General features: G+C 39.2%; 1 pseudogene; it reads right to left on the reverse strand.

Moving 5' to 3' along the window:
- Positions 1-4699: 4699 nt before the first annotated feature.
- LOC106995223 (grpE protein homolog 2, mitochondrial pseudogene) lies at positions 4700-11208 on the reverse strand (annotated as a pseudogene).
- Positions 11209-14478: the final 3270 nt, after the last annotated feature.

The raw sequence follows: 14478 nt of genomic DNA on the forward strand, positions 1-14478 counted from the left end.
CCTTTCCCCATTTCTTGTTTTTCTGAGGTTTATCAGAAATCAGATGGCTGTAGATGTGTGGTATTATTTCTGAGGACTCTGTTCTGTTCCATTGGTCTATATCTCTGTTTTGGTACCAGTACCATGCTGTTTTGGTTACTGGAGCCTTGTAGTATAGTTTGAATTCAGGTAGCGTGATGCCTCCAGCTTTATTCTTTTGACTTAGGATTGTCTTGGAGATGCAGGCTCTTTTTTGGTTCCATATGAACTTTAAAGCAGTTTTTTGCAATTCTGTGAAGAAACTCATTGGTAGCTTGATGGGGATGGCATCGAATCTATAAATTACCTTGGGCAGTATGGCCATTTTCACGATATTGATTCTTCCTATCCATGAGCATGGTATGTTCTTCCATTTGTTTGTGTCCTCTTTTATTTCACTGAGCAGTGGTTTGTAGTTCTCCTTGAAGAGGTCCTTTACATCCTTTGTAAGTTGGATTCCTAGGTGTTTCATTCTCTTTGAAGCAATTGTGAGTGGAAGTTCATTCATGATTTGGTTCTCGGTTTGTCTGTTACTGGTGTATAAGAATGCTTGTGATTTTTGCACATTAATTTTGTATCCTGAGACTTTGCTGAAGTTGCTGATCAGCTTAAGGAGATTTTGGGCTGAGACAATGGGGTTTTCTAAATATGCAATCATGTCATCTGCAAACAGGGACATTTTGACTTCTTCTTTTCCTAACTGAATACCCTTGATTTCTTTCTCTTGCCTGATTGCCCTAGCCAGAACTTCCAACACTATGTTGAATAGGAGTGCTGAGAGAGGGCATCCCTGTCTTGTGCCAGTTTTCAAAGGGAATTTTTCCAGTTTTTGCCCATTCAGTATGATATTGGCTGTGGGTTTGTCATAAATAGCTCTTATTATTTTGAGATACGTTCCATCAATACCGAATTTATTGAGAGTTTTTAGCATGAAGGGCTGTTGAATTTTGTCAAAAGCCTTTTCTGCATCTGTTGAGATAATCATGTGGTTCTTGTCTTTGTTTCTGTTTATATGCTGGGTTACATTTATTGATTTGCATATATTGAAGCAGCCTTGCATCCCAGGGATGAAGCCCACTTGATCATGGTGGATAAGCTTTTTGATGTGCTGCTGGATCCAGTTTGCCAGTATTTTACTGAGGATTTTTGCATGGATGTTCATCAGGGATATTGGTCTAAAATTCTCTTTTTTTGTTGTGTCTCTGCGAGGCTTTGGTATCAGGATGATGTTGGCCTCATAAAATGAGTTAAGGAGGATTCCCTCTTTTTCCATTGATTGGAATAGTTTCAGAAGGAATGGTACCAGCTCCTCCTTGTACCTCTGGTAGAATTCAGCTGTGAATCCATCTGGTCCTGGACTTTTTTTCGGTGGTAGGCTATTAATTATTGCCTCAATTTCAGAGCCTGCTATTGGTCTATTCAGGGATTCAACTTCTTCCTGGTTTAGTCTTGGAAGAGTGTAAGTGTCCAGGAAATTATCCATTTCTTCTAGATTTTCTAGTTTCTTTGCGTAGAGGTGTTTATAGTATTCTCTGATGGTAGTTTGTATTTCTGTGGGGTCGGTGGTGATATCCCCTTTATCATTTTTTATTGCATCGATTTGATTCTTCTCTCTTTTCTTCTTTATTAGTCTTGCTAGCAGTCTATTAATTTTGTTGACCTTTTCAAAAAACCAACTCCTGGATTCATTGATTTTTTGGAGGGTTTTTTGTGTCTCTACTCCTTCAGTTCTGCTCTGATCTTAGTTATTTCTTGCCTTCTGCTAGCTTTCGAATGTGTTTGCTCTTGCTTCTCTAGTTCTGAAAAGATCTAAAATTGACACTCTAACATCACAATTAAAAGAACTAGAGAAGCAAGAGCAAACAAATTCAAAAGCTAGCAGAAGACAAGAAATATAGCTTCATCTTCTAATTCTAAATTTACACTTTTAAGTCTGTAAAACTACTGAATAATAAAATAATCGAAAGTTATTCTCAATTTACTTGGCAAAACGGGAGATGTAATAGAGTACTAGAAAATGCTTCTAGCCTGGGCAATATAGTGACACCCCACCTGTAAAAATACAACCAAAAAACCAAACCAAACCAAACCAGAACAAAACAAAACTAGCCGGGCATGGTAGTGCACTTGCCTGTAGTCCTGGCTACTTGGTAGGCTGAGGTGGGAGGATCACTTGAGCCTGGTAGATAGAGACATCTCTAGGTAATCGTAGCATTCCATACCTAAAATTATTGTTAATTCTAATTAATGTTAATTCTAACTGATAATGGTAGCTAGCAATAAAAATCATTTGAAAAAGACACACAGAGAATAATTATAATCAGTTCATTTTCTTATTGTCACCATCTGTCAATCTCATAGAAATGAAGGCAAAAAAGGCAGCTTCCTACTGTGAACCTTGATTGTTCATTAAATTTACAATATACACTTAGTGAAATGCCAAAAGATGTTCTGGTTTTAAAAGCTTACCACCAGTCTTTTGATTGCATTTTAAAAGTGCCTTTTTACTTGTTTTTTAGGTGTCTAAATCTGATGAAGATGGTAGGGCCCACAAGGAGATGGCTTTGTTGATACATTTGTGTGCTGTCTTAGAATTATCTATAATGTGTAAAAGGATAACTTTTTACCACTCCACTGAATGAGGTCATCGAGTTCTAGTAGAAATGGAGTTATTTTATGAGTAGTAACTTAAACCTAAACCTATACAATCTGGACATCCAACAACATCTGATTGTCTGCTGGAAACTTATTTGCATGCCCATTAATCTTAAATGTTGGATGTTAATATCTAGTTGTTCCTTATATTCTCACTGAAATTTAGTCAATAGTTTAGAGATTCTTTTCCTTTGGTCCAGTCCTAAAATGACTACATTTTCATACTTCCGAAGCAGAAAAGGTGAGATTTGATTATTAAGGCTATTCCAACATTAAAATATCCATAATTGACTGCCTTCCTTAAGTTTTACTGATATATCATTCATTCATTAAGTCACTTATTGGACAAATCTTTTACAGAACACCAGCTATAAGACTGAAAAAAAAAAAAAAACTACATAAGCTCATTAACTCTTGGAGATTAATATGTAAAAGGTGAGCTAGATGTTTACACAAATGTGACCTAACAGATACAAAAAATAGGAAATAAAGGTTGTCAGTATAACAGAGGCAGTGATTGGTGAGTACCAACTAAAAAAAGAAATTCTCAGGCACAGTGTTGAGTGCCTGTAGTCCCAGCTAGTTGGTAGGCTGAGGCAGGATTGCTTGATCCCAGGAGTTGGATGTCAGCCTGGGCAACACGGAAAAAAATTGCTAAGAGGAGAGAATACTTACATTTAGGTTCTTGTCACAAAAATAACATAAATAAATCAAGAGGAAACTTTTAAAAATTTCAGTAAGGGCCGGGCGCGGTGGCTCAAGCCTGTAATCCCAGCACTTTGGGAGGCTGAGGCGGGCGGATCACGAGGTCAGGAGATCGAGACCATCCTGGCTAACACGGTGAAACCCCGTCTCTACTAAAAATACAAAAAGAAATTAGCCCGGCGTGGTGGCGGGCGCCTGTAGTCCCAGCTACTCCGGAGGCTGAGGCAGGAGAATGGCGTGAACCCGGGAGGCGGAGCTTGCAGTGAGCCGAGATCGCGCCACTGCACTCCAGTCTGGGCGACAGAGCGAGACTCCGTCTCAAAAAAAAAAAAAAAAAAAAAAAATTCAGTAAAACTATTAATAAACGAAATGAGAAGTCACGCAAACCTAACACTTTTGTCCTGATCATCACCTCCCATCATCTAATAAAGGATTATAAGGCTAAATTGACAAAGGGGAAGAGGAGTAAGGGCTGGTGAAATGAGAAGTTGTAGGTAAATTATCTGAATAGACCCATCTGGGTCTTTAGCTGTTAGTGTTGCCTCAATTTGCCAGAAATGATTATATGACAGGGAAGCTGAAAATAATTTGAAGATAACTCAGAGCAAAGACAGCCCAAGGCTTTTTGGTCATTCTTGTTTCAAAGGGTCCTGGGTATCTCAAATTTCCTGATGTTCCTTGCATTCCAAGACTCACCTAGACCTTTAGCCCCTGCAAATGGGGATGAGAAAGGGTGGGTATGAGATAATGATGTGAGCATAAAGCCTATGTAGTTGGGATTACAAGGACAAAAGATGACTAAAAGGAAAGAAAACAAAAGGTAAAGTCCTGAAAATCTATGTGAATAAAATAAATCCAAATGATTTAAATTTATACAGGAATAAATTTACAAGAATACAAAGACGCTTTATCCTCTAAGTACCTAAATGTTGAACCAATCCCTACAGTCACCTTTTTCCACAAAATACAAGATACTATACAATTCCTGTTATGGGGACCACTAGGAAGGAACATGTAGTTGAAAACACATAGTTAAAAGAATTTTGGATTCAAATTCATCAGAGTACCAATTCTGCTTACCATGTTTTCATAAAGGCCATCGGAAGACTTGTCACACTGTTCAAAGGCCCAATGGTAAGACTTCTGATGAGACCAAACAGGTCACATTAAATCAATAGAATATCTTAGACATAAAACCAGTATGACTAAATCCAAAACATATCACATGAAGTACCTCATGTACAATACAAACCTACTTTACTAAATAAATGAAGCACAGGTGACTGCGCTCTGGGAGAACATTGAGTTCCTGATGGCCTCTTCACAGTCTTCTCTGAGACTCCACTGCCACTTCTACCTGGGCAAGCCTAATGGTGCAGCCATGAAGTTTGTAACCATCTTGTCTTATTAATGCCATGGTGCCAGACTGCACCACAACACCAGCTGGCACATGACAGAGGATTCATGCTCGTGGGAATCATATTTGTCACCAATGGGTGTCAGTTTCTCCAGGCCATGCTTGGCAAACACACTTTTCAGCTTTGCTTCTAAAAGTGACAACCATTGGATGACCTTCTCCAGAGTGAGCTTCTGGTCCCCAGGCTCTGACTCTTCAGAAATGCACTCTGTAGTCTTCTCCAAAATGTCAGCCACCTCCACCAAGTCCTTACAGAAACTCTGGATTCCAAATATTTTGGCATCTTCCACACATCTCTGGGTTCGCCTCCTTATGTTTTCACAATCAGCTACAGCTCTCTGGTATCTCAGTTAAATCTTGGACTTCCTTCTCCAGTTTAACAGCTTTTACCCTTAAGGCTTGTTAAGCAAGAGAGGGCCCAAGCTTATCAGGAGGGTCCTCAGAATGGCAGTCCTCACCAGCTGTTCCCTGGGTGGCAGTGGGTGGTTTTCTGTTTCTGCATTAGTTTGCTGACGATAATGGCTTCCAATTTCATCCATGTTTCTGCAAAGGACATGATCTAGTGCCCTTTTATGGCTGCATAGTATTCCATGGTATATATGTACCACATTTTCTTTATCCAGCCTATCATTGATGGGCATTTGGGCTGATTCCATGTCTTTTCTATTGTGAATAATGCTTCAGTGAACATATGCATGCATGTATCTTTATAATAGAATGATTTATATTCTTTTGGGTATATACCCAGGAATGGGATTGCTGGCTCAAATGGTATTTCTGGTTCTTAATCTTTGAGGAATCACCCTACTACCTTCCACAATGGATGAACTAATTCACATTCCCACCAACAGTGTAAAAGTGTTCTTATTTCTTTTCAACCTTGCTAGCATCTGTTGTTTCTTGACTTTTTAATAGTTGACATTCTGACTGGCATGAGATGGTATCTCGTTGTGTTTTTTATTTGCATTTCTCTAATAATCAGTGATGTTGAGCTATTCTTCATGGGTTTGTTGGCCTCATGAATGTCTCAGTTTTTTTCAGAAGTGTCTGTTCAAGTCCTTTGCCCCCTTTTTAATGGGATTGTATTATTTTTAATGGTAAATTTGGTAAAGTTCCTTGTAAATTCTGGATAATAGACCTTTGTCAGATGGATAGATTGCAACAGTTTCTCCCCATTCTATAGATTGTCTGCTCTCTCTGGTAACAGTTTTGTTTGCTGTGCAGAAACTCTTTAGTTTAATTAGATCCAATTCATCAATTTTGGATTTTGTTGCAATTGCTTTCAACAATTTCATCATAAAGTCTTTGCACATGCCTATATCCTGAATGACACAGCCTAGATTTTCTTCTAGGGTTTTTATGGTTTTGGGTTTTACATTTAAGTCTTTAATCCAGCTTGAGTTAATTTTTGTGTAAATTGTAAGAAAGGAATCCTGTTTCAATTTTCTGCCTATGGCTAGCCAGTTCTCCCAGCACCATTTATTAAATAGGGAATCCTTTCCCCATTGCTTGTTTTTTGGGGGTTTGTCGAAGATGGGATGATTGTAGATGTGCTGTTTTACTTCAGACTTCTCTATTCTCTTCCATTGGTCTATGTGCCTGTTTCTGTACAAGTACCATGCTGTTTTGTTTATTGTGGCCTTGTAGTATAGTTTGAAGTAGGGTAATGTGATGCCTCCAGCTTTGTTGTTTTTGCTTAGGATTGTCTTGGCTAAGTGACCTCTTTTTTGGTTTTATATGAATTTTAAAATCGGGTTTTTTTTTTTTTTCTAATTCTATGAAGAATGTCAGTGGTAGGTCAATTGGAATACCACTGAATCCATAAATTACTTTGGGCACTATGGCCATGTTTATGATATTGATTCTTCCTATACATGAGCATGGAATGGTTTTCCATCTGCTTGTGTCCTCTCTGATTTCCTTGAGCAATTGTTTGTAGTCCTCCTTGAAGAGGTCCTTCACTTCCCTTGTTAGCTGTATTTCTAGGTATTTTACTTTCTTTGTGGCAATTGTGAATGGGAACTCATCTATGATTTGGGTCTCTGCTCATCTGTTGTTGGTGTATAGGAATGCTTGTGATTTCTGCACATTGATTTTGTATCCTGAGACTTTGCTAAACTTTCTCAACAGCTAAAGAAACTTTTGGGTTGAGACAATGGGGTCTTTTAGATATAGGATTATGCCATCTACAAACAAAGACAATTTGACTTCCTCTCTTCCTATTTGAATACCCTTTATTTCTTTCTCTTGCCTGATTGTCCTGGCCAGAACTTCTATCACTATGTTAAATAAGAGGGATGAGGGAGGGCATCCTCGTCTTGTACCAGTTTTCCAGGAGAATGCCTCTGGCTTTTGAAATTCAGTATGATACTGGCTGTGGATTTGTCATAAATAACTCTTATTATTTTGAGGTATGTTCCATCAATACATAGTTTATTGAGAGTTTTAAACATGAAGAGATGTTGAATTTTATCAAATTCAAGGCCTTTTCTGCATCTATTGAGATATTCATGTGGTTTTTCCCTTTAATTCTATTTTTGTGATGAATTGTGTTTATTGATTTTTGTATGTTGAACCGGCCTTGCATCCCGTGGATGAAGCTAACATGATCATGGTGCATAAGATTTTTTATGTGCTGCTGGATTCGGTTTGCCAGTATTTTATTGAGGATATTTGCATCAATGTTCATCATGAATATTGGCCTGAAGTGTTGTGTTGTTATTGTTGTTGTATCTCTGCCAATTTTTTGTATCAGGATGATGTTGGCCTCATAAAATGAGTTAGGGAGGAGTCCCTTCTTTTCAATTGTTTTTAATAGTTTCAGAAGAAATGGTACAAGCTCCTCTTTGTATCTCTGGTAAAATTCAGCTGAAACTCCATCTGGACGTGTTTTTTTGTTTTTGTTTTTGTTTTCTTTTTGGTAGACTATTTATTGCTTCCTCAATTTCAGAACTTGCTATTGGTCTATTCAGGGATTCAACTTCTTTCTGGTTCAGATTTTGGAGGGTGTAGGTGTCCAGAAATTTATCCATTTCTTCTAAGTTTTCTAGTTTATTTGCATAGAGGTGTTTATAGTATTCTCTGATGGCTGTTTGTATTCCTTTGGGTACAGTGGTGGTATCCCCTTTATCGTTTCTGATTGTGTTTATTTGAAACTTCTTTGTTTTCTTCTTTATTAATCTTACTAGTGGTCTATTTTGTTGACTTTTTCAAATAAACAGTTCCTGGATTTGTAGATTTTTTGAAGGGTTTTTTTCATGTCTCTGTCTGCTTCAGTTCCACTCTAAGCTTAGTTATTTCCTGTTTTTTGCTAGCTCTGGAGTTTGTATGCTCTTGGTTCTCTAGTTCTTTTACTTGTGATGTTAGGGTGTAGATTTGAGATCTTTCTAGCTTTTCAATGTGGGCATTTAGTGCTATAAATTTCCCTCTTAATACTGCTTTAGGTGTGTCCCAGAGATTCTGGTACATTGTCTCTTTTTTTCTCATTGTTTTCAAATAACTTCTTGATTTCTGCCTTAATTTCATTATTTACCCAGGAGTCATTCAGGAGTATGTTGTTCGATTTCCATGTAGTTGTGTGGTTTTGAGTGGGCTTTTTAATATTGAGTTCTCATTTGATTGTGCTGTGGTCTGAGAGATTGTTTGTTATGATTTCAGGATTTTTGTATTTGCTGATGAGTGTTTTACTTCCAATTATGTGATCAATTTTAGAGTAAGTGTCATGTGGTGCCAAAAAGATGTATACTCTGTTGTTTTTGGGTGGAGAGTTCTGTAGATATATATCAGGTTCGCTTTGTCTAGAGCTGAGTTCAAATCCTGAATATCTTTGTTAATTTTCTGCCTTCATGATGTGTCTAATACTGACAGTGGGGTATTAAAGTCTCCCACTATAATTGTGTAGGGTTCTAAGTCTCTGTGTAGGTCTCTAAGAACTTGTTTTATGAATCTGGGTGCTCTTGTATTAGGTGCACATCTATTTAATGTAGTTGGTTTATTTTGTTGAATTGAACCCTTTAACATTATGTAATGCCCTTCTTTGTCTTTTTTGACCTTTGTTGGTTTAAAGTCTATTTTGTCAGAAACTAGTATTGCAACATCTGCTTTTGTCTGCTTTCCATTTGCTTGGTAAATTTTCCTCCATCCCTTTACTCTGAGTCTATGTGTGTCTTTGCACATGAGATGTGTCTCTTGAATACAGCACACCAATGGGTCTTGTCTTTGTATCCAGCTTGCCATTTTGTGTCTTTTAATTGGGGCATTTAGCCCATTTACATTTAAGGTTAATCTTGTTATGTGTGAGTTTGAACCTCTCATCATTATGTTCACTGGTTAGTTTTGCAGACTTATTAATGTTGTTGCTTCATAGTGTCATTGGTCTGTGTATTTCAGTATGTTTTTGTAGTGGCTGGTAATGGTTTTTCCTGTCCATGTTTAGTGCTTCCTTGAGGAAGGCCTGGTGGTGACAAAATCCCTTAGCATTTGCTTGTCTGAAAAAGCTTTTATTTCTCCTTCGCTTATGAAGCTTAGTTTGGCCAAATAAACTCTGGGTTGGAATTTCTTTTCTTTATGCATTTTGAATATTAGCCCCCCGCCCCCCTAATCTCTTCTGGGATGCAGGGTTTCTGCTAAGAGGTTAGCTGTTAATCTGATGGGCTTCCCTTTGTAGGTGACCTGGCCTTTCTCTCTTTCTGCCCTTAACATTTTTTCCCCTCATTTTTAAATTAGAGAATCAATGATAATGTGTCTTGAGGTAGATCTGTTCATGAAGTATCTTATTAGGGTTTTTTGGATTTCCTGAATTTGAATATTGGCCTGTCTTGCTAGGTTGGGGAAGTTCTCCTGGATTATATCATTAAGTGTGTTTTCCAACTTTTCTCCAACCTCCCAATCTCTTTCAGGTACTCCAACTAGTTGTAGGTTCAGTCTTTTTACTTAGTCCCATAATTATCGGAGGTTTTGTTTGTTCCTTTTCATTCTTTCTTCTCTAATCTTGTCTGCCTGCCTTATTTCAGCAAGATAGTCTTTATGCTTTGTTATTCTCTCTCCTGCTTGGTCTATTTGACTATTAATGCTTGTTTTTGCATCATTAAGTTTTTGTGTTGTGTTATTCAGCTACATCAGGTCGTTTATGTTTCTCTCTGGACTGGTTTTTCTAGTTAACATCTCCTGTAATCTTTTATCACAGTTCTTAGCTTCTCTGCATTGGGTAAGAACTTAATCCTTTGGCTCAATCAAATTCATTATTACCCACTTTCTAAAGCCCACTTCTATCAGTTCATCCATCTCAGTGTCAGCCCCATTCTGTGCCCTTGCTTGTTAAGTGTTGCAATCATTTGGAGGAGAAGAGGCATTCTGGCTTTGGGAATTTGCAGCATTTTTGCACTGGTTTTTCCTATTCTTTATTGTTTTCCTCATCTTCATTGATTGTTCCTCATCTTCATTGATTTTTCCTCATCCACCTCTGATCTTTGAGGCTGATGACCTTTGGATGGGTTTTTGTGGGATCTTTTTTGTTGATGTTGTTGTTACTTTTTGTTCATGTTTGGTTTTTTGTTCGTTTGTTTTCTAAAAGTCAGGCCCCTCTTCTGTAGGTCTGCTGCAATTTACTGGGCTTCACTCTAGACCCTGTTTGCCTTGTATCACCAGTGAAGGTTGCAGAACAGCAGAGATTGCTTCCTGCTCCTTCCTCCAGAAGTTTTTTTCCACAGGGGCACCAACCTGATGCCAGCCAGAGCTCTCCTGTCTGAGGTGTCTGCTGACCCCTGTTGGGAGGTCTCACCCAGACAGGAGGCACTGGGTCAGGGACCCTCTTAAGGAGACAGTCTGTCCCTTAGCAGGGCTGGTGTATTGTTGAAATGGGAAAAGTTTCCTTATCCTCCTCACAGGGCATGCAATGGGGGTGTGGCTCGCTTCTTTGTTGCCCCAGTGCTCAAACCCCTAAGGGGAGCAGGCAGATGGGCAAGTTGTGGGACTCTGACCTGACAGCAGTGTCTAGGGGTGAATGTTTACAGCTCCTGAGGTCCCAGTGAGTGTGTGTTATTGTGTGCTCTTTTAGTTTAGCCGTCTGTAGGTAGCTTGTGTTAGTCAGCTCAACTAGACCCTCTGCCTTATCACAAGGACAGAGGGTTTTCTGTATCCTGGGGTTTCTTGTCTTAGTGTACCAGAAGAGTCAGATCACATGTGGGCTTGGAGAATGAGTGCAAGATTTTATTGAGTGGAAGTAGCTCTCAGCAGATTGGGGAGCCAGAAGGGGATAGAGTGGGAAAGTAGTTTTCCCCTGGAGATGGGCCACTTAGCAGCTGGGCTCCTTTCCAACCACCCCAGACAAACTCCGCATAGTTCTGCTGGTCGATGCCTGCTGGCCTGCCAGTGTCTGTCGGTGTGCTCTTCCACTGGCATGCTCCTCCTAACATTCTCTCAACATCCACCTGCTTGTGTTTTCTCCCAGTGATGTGTTCTTTTCAACATCTAGCATGCTTGTGTGCATGCCCACTAATGTCTCAGGGTTTTTATAGGCACAGGATGGGGATGTGGTATGCCAGGGTGTTCTTGGAAAATGCAACATTTGGGCATAAAAACAGAAATGCTTGTCCTCACCTAGATCTGTGGGCACAGGCCTGGGAGTGAAACCCTAGCCAGGGACCAGACCCTTCCCTTCCCACGACTTCCCTGCCCACCTTCCATATCACTATGTTGGGGGAATCCCCCTCATTGGGATCAGCTGATTTCTTCAGAGCCAGCAGGAAGGAAAAATTAAGTCTCCTGAACCCGGGACTATGGCCAAGCCTCCCCGCAGGTGCTCTATACTAGGGAGGTGAGAATTATGTTTATAAGCCCTTGACTGGAGCTGGTGGACTTCCTGCAGGATGCCCTGCCTGGTGAGGAGGGATCTAAAGGAGTCTGGGCACAGCTGCTTTGCTGTAATGTGGAGAATTCTGCCCAGCCCAAACCTCCAAGTCTCCTTAGCACTGTCAGGACACAAGCACCTACTAAAGCCACAGTAATGGCAGTCACCCTTCCCTCCTCTCAGAACTTGGTCATCCCAGGCAAACTCCAGACTACTGTGCTGGCAATGGGGATTTCAAGCCAGTGATTCTTAGCTTGCTGGGTTCCGTGTAAGTGGGACTTGCTGAGTGAGACTGCTTGGCTCCCCAGCTTCAGCCCCATTTCCACTGGAGTGAATGGTTATCCTGTCTCCCTAGAGTTCCAGGTGCCACTGGAGTATGTAAAAATTCCTGCAGCTCAGTGCCTGCCTGAATAGTGACCCAGTTGCATGCTTAAGACCCAGGGCCTGGTGGTACAGGCCTGATCTGAAGACTGCAAAACTCCATGGGAAAAGTGTAGTACTCCTGGTGGGTAGCACAGGCTCTCATCTCTTCCCTTGACTGGGGGAGGGAGGTCCCCCCACTCCATGCATTTCTCAGGTAAAGTGTCACCCCAACTTGCTTCTGCTCACTCTCCATGGGTCATGCCCACTACCTAGCCGGTTCCAATGAGATGAACTGGGTACCTCGGTTGGAAATGCAGAAATTACCCACCTTCTGCATTGGTCTCACTGGGAGCTACAGACCAGAGCTGTTACTATTCCAATTATTTCAACTTTTCACTTCCACCAATAAGCAAGAACATGCAAAGTTTGTCTTTCTGTGTCTGGCTTATTTCACTTAAAATAATAACATTCAATCCCATCCATGCTGCTGCTAATGACAGAATCTCATTCTTTTTTATGACTGAATAGTACTCCATTGTTTATATGTACCACATTTTCTTTATCCATTCATCTCTTCATGGACATTTAGGTTGCCTCCAAATCTTGCCTATTGTAAACAATGCTGCAATAAACATAGGAGTTTAGATATCTCTTCCATTTACTGATTTGCTTTCTTTTGACTATATATCTAGAAGTGGAAATGCTGGCTTGTGTGTTAGCTCTCTTTTTAGTTTTTTGAGAAACCTCCAAACTGTTCTCTACAGTGGTTATACTAATCTAATTTTCACCAACATTGTATGAGTGTTCCCTTTTCTTCACATTCTCACCAGCATTTGTTATTGCCTGACTTTCGGATAAAAGTAATTTTAACGGGGGTAAGATGGCATCTAATTGTAGTTTTGATATGCATTTCTCTGATGATTAATGATGTTCAGCAGCTTTTCATATACTTGTTTGCCATTTGTATGTCTTCCTTTGAAAAGTTTCTATTCAGATCTTTTGCCCATTTTTGTAATTATTTCTCTAGTTGCAAACACCTAGCTTTAAAAAACATGTCTTGCATATCCGCAGCTGTTTCTATACTGCTTTCCCCTCCAATCTCTAACTGGATAACTACATGTTACTTTACCACTCCATACTCACTTTGAATAGCAACCAAGTCATTTTGGGATGATGATACTTTGAAACAACCAAGTAACATCGCTGACAATCTTTCTACATTGATTTCCTTTTAGGAGAATATTGTTTGCTTGTTTAATGAATGTATGAACATGTTAAACTTTGTTTGTCTTTTATGGCTGACAGCTCAAGATAATTCCTCAGATAATTTTTTGATGAGCGCCTTCTTGAAACATTTGGTCTCTCCTTTTTATCAGCCACTGCTCAGTGATCTTTGGGAATACTCTCAATCCTTTTATTGATTTTGATCCTTTCCTTTTTCTTTCTATCTGTGAGCCCCTAATAACCCCAATGAAGGCCAGAAAGCAAGGGAAGGGTAGTACTAGTGATACAAAATCCTGATGTTTTTAACAGAAATAAGCAATTTAAGAAACACTCTATCATAAAATTGACAGACAGGTGGCATGCACCTGTAGTTCCAGTCACTAAGCAGTTGTAGGTATGTGGGCTACTTGAACCCAGGAGTTTGAGGCTGCAGTGAGCTATGATCACACCACTTCACTCCATCCTAGATGACAGAGTAAGACCTTCTTCCTAAAACATAAAAAATAAAGCTCTAAAGCCTTTGAAAGTGTCTACAGATCCCATTCAGAATCTCCATGAAATTCTATCAAATTCTGCAAATTACTGTGTTTAAATTTGTTATTACCTCAAGTACTGGTATTCAAAACAGGGAATTTTTCTTATTCAATTTTATTGCTTTTCCATTTTAATAATTAAAATTACAATAATATTTTATACTATTTATTGCAAATATATGTTATTTCAGTTGCATAACAAGATTAAATATACATTGTGGGCTAATAGACATAATCACCACTTATAGTATTGCCTCTATGAAAAACTACACTTTGAGTTATTACACCAAAACTTGCAAGCGAAGTTTTGAAATATGATAACTTTGTAAATTAGTGACTAACTATATATTTAGCTGTAACCTCTCATCTGCACTTCAGTATCATATTTCCAACTGCCTTCAGGACACCTCTATTTCTATATAAAGCTGTCAGTAAGTTCAAAATGTCTAAAATCAAATTCATTACATTCTCTAACCGTTCCTTTACTGCCCCTTCCCTTATATCTCAAGCTTCAAGTCTCAGTTGCTAAACAAAGTACTTTTGTTTGTTGTTTTCATCTTGTTTTTAAACTGTTTTGACTTACTCATGCCAATGCTGAGATTTCCTTTCTCTGAACTCATGACATTTGATTCTCCAGTCATGCCAGCCTTGGCGGACAATCAAGGCTTGGCAAAAGATGCACTAGCATTTTCTTGGAGAAGTATGCAAGGAAACAT

The sequence above is a fragment of the Macaca mulatta genome, chromosome X (assembly GCF_049350105.2).
Source record: "Macaca mulatta isolate MMU2019108-1 chromosome X, T2T-MMU8v2.0, whole genome shotgun sequence".
Lineage (NCBI taxonomy): Eukaryota > Metazoa > Chordata > Mammalia > Primates > Cercopithecidae > Macaca > Macaca mulatta.